Here is a 3,154-nt window from a genome sequence, read left to right on the forward strand (position 1 = left end):
CAGTTATGATCAACGACATTTTTAAAGAATTATCCATCGGTTTTGGTAAGTCACTTTTTGCTGATGATGGAGCATTATGGAAAAGGGGAAGAAATGTGGACCATCTTATTGTTAAAATACAGGAAGGTATAGATAAAGTGGGTAAGTGGGGAGTAAAGTGGGGCTTTAAATTTTGAAAAGACAAAAGTAATGTTTTTCACAAATAAAAAAATAGGGGTTGAAAAAAAGTTGTGTTTATATGGGACAGAGTTAGAAAGGGTTGATTGGTTTCGTTTTTTGGGAGTAGTTTTTGATAAGAAACTAACTTGGGGAAATCATATAGAACATATTATGGAGAAGAATAAAAAGGTTCTAAACATTATGAGGTGTTTAGCTGGGTTGACATGGGGTGCGAATTTCGATTCCCTTAAAAATATATATGTGTCTCTAATTAGATCAAGAATAGATTATGGGAGTGTGGTGTATGGATCAGCAGCTAAAACTAGGTTAAAAAAGTTAGATGTTATTCAAGCCAGAGCACTGAGAATATGTTTAGGGGCAGTTAAATCAACACCAATATGTGCATTACAAGTAGAGTCAGGAGAAATGCCATTATGCATTAGAAGACAGCAGCTAATGGTCAATTATTGGATAAGTTTAAAAGGACATAATGCAGATCACCCGGTTAAGAAATTATTAGGAGAGTGTTGGGAAAGAGGAAAGAAACAAATTGATAGCTTTGGGTGGGTTGGGGATGATAGAGCGAAAATGTTTAATGTATATTATAAGGAATTTAGTCCAACTGTATTGTGGCCTTTGAGACCGACATGGACTTGGAAATATATTAATGTAGACAGAACACTAACAAATATTAGGAAAAGGAACACATTAGATACTTGCCAAGAATTTTATAATCAAATGCAGAATAAATATAATGAATATTTGCAAATTTATACGGATGGGTCGAAAGACCCTAAAAGTGAAGCAACCAGTATAGCCGTAGTGATTCCTGAATTAAAGATTAGTATTTCAAAAAGAACATCTGATTATTTGAGTGTATTCGCGGTAGAACTAGGTGCTATTTTAGTAGCTTTAGAATGGGTGGAGGAAACTGATAGGAATAAAATAATAGTTTGTAGTGACTCTCTATCTGCATTGACGAGTATCGGAAAGGGACGTACAAAAAATCATCAAAATATTTTATATGAGATTATGGCGGTTCATCATAGGATATGTGAACAAAATAAAAATGTTGTATTATTCTGGACTCCTGCTCATGTAGGTATTATGGGGAATGAAAGAGCGGACAGGCTGGCGAAGGAGACAATTAAAAAAGATGATATTGATATGCAAATAAAGTTATCTAAATCTGAAGGCAAAAGTATAATTTGGAAAGAAAGCAAGAAGATATGGGAAGTTAGGTGAGTAAATGAAATAAATGGAAGACATTTATTTAGAATACAAAATACAGTCGATGTAGAAAGGATCAGAGGATTAAACAGGAGGGAAGAGATAATTATAAATAGAATAAGAACTGGGCATAGTTTCCTAAACGGAACTCTTTTTAAGATGGGGAAACACCTTACTGGTTTATGTAGATGGTGTGATGAAGTAGAAACAGTGGAACATGTTTTGATTAAATGTAGGAAATACGCAAGTCAAAGAACATTATTAAAAACAGAACTAGGTGTTAGTAGGGAATTGAAATTTGACAAGGTGATCGATCAGCTGAATAGTATTGAGGGGAAAAAGATTTTTCGTTTTTTAAAAAACACTGGGATTTTTAAGAGTCTTTGAGGAGTAGATGGTAGGAGGCAATAGAGGGCAGTAGTGCAACATAATTGGATGCAAGCTGCCCTTAAAATCTAAAGAAGAAGAAGAAGAAGACAAAGAAGACAAAGAAAATGGCGCATGGTCTGTTTGGTTGAATGTTCGACTGTTTCTCTAAACGAGTTTATCAACGAGCCGTTAACTGCTGCTGAAGAAACATTCACAGAGTTTAAAGAAATCATCGTCAAGTCGGAGGAAGAGATGGATGATCATCGCAGACTGCTGGATTTCTCCCGGAGGCCCCAGATAATCTTACACCGAATAGGTAGGAACCACCAGCGTTTGGATGCAGGTCGAAGTATAAATATCTGAAACCTTCTTTATCAGGATCCTTTTAGTAAATGTTCTTTTCCCGTATAAATGTTTTGTTAACCGGTAAATGAACGCAGACATCAGAATTACGCTGTGAAAATGGCTCATATACACGAAGCTGAATTTGGTTTCCGATTCGGGAAATGGCTAAAGGGTTATTCCACCTAATTTTTCACTAGCTTTCTGCATCTTATTCGATTCTAGTTTAAAAACTACAACACCTGGACTCTTCAGACCTGAGCTGGATTATTCTGCTCTAACAGCAGAATATTCAGAACCATGTTAGGGATTTGTGAAACCTTTTTCTAATTAGTTAAACTTCAATAAAGGTTGATTTCACCACTTTTTGGATCTCTTTCCCTAGCATTGATTTAGATTATTCCACACAAGGTGGGAAAGACTCTTATTTATATGAAATTCTTTCACTCTGTCTAAAGTAAAATAGCTCCTGTTTTTGTTTTGAAGGTTTCATAAAGACCATGTGAGGAAGAAGTGGGGAATGTCTTTAAGGAGAGACGGATTCACTGCACTGATGAATCTCAGCTGCTGAATCTCTCTTAAGCTCCTCCTCGGCTGGAAAACATGAATAAAACCTATATAGATATTATGTATATACGCACGTCCATATAAATATGTGTAGTTTAATGCATTGAAAAATAATTTCCTTGTAAATGTTGCTAACCTTTTAATAAGGTTTACAGAAAAATTGGTGAATATCTGTTTAGTATTTAGCGAGTTATGATTGATAAATGGCTGATTTTTTTTTTCTTTCGAAAAATTTTATTGTTACTGTAAACATTTAAAAACATTACATTGTTGCAATTATTCAGAAATTTCTAAAAACTTACAAATTCATCAATTTAGGCTAAAAGAAGCTAAGAACAAGAATTATAAAACATAAAATCTCTGTGTGTTAAAAGTTGAGCAGGACCGGGGTGACTCCTTCCAAAGTCCGGAGCCGTCTCGACCTTCCAAACAGCGCTGGTGCTCAGAGGGGAAACCTGCCCTGAAGCTCCTTCCCTCCTGCCTCAAC

The 3,154-nt window shown here is 35.4% G+C and overlaps 1 long non-coding RNA gene across 1 annotated transcript; it reads left to right on the forward strand.

Moving 5' to 3' along the window:
* The first annotated feature begins 1,978 nt into the window (after positions 1-1,978).
* On the forward strand, positions 1,979-2,697 carry LOC116731044 (uncharacterized). The gene is made up of 2 exons (XR_004341500.1): positions 1,979-2,074; positions 2,587-2,697. It is a non-coding gene; the product is annotated as an uncharacterized LOC116731044 (long non-coding RNA).
* Positions 2,698-3,154: the final 457 nt, after the last annotated feature.

Source organism: Xiphophorus hellerii, chromosome 13 (assembly GCF_003331165.1).
Source record: "Xiphophorus hellerii strain 12219 chromosome 13, Xiphophorus_hellerii-4.1, whole genome shotgun sequence".
Taxonomy (NCBI): domain Eukaryota; kingdom Metazoa; phylum Chordata; class Actinopteri; order Cyprinodontiformes; family Poeciliidae; genus Xiphophorus; species Xiphophorus hellerii.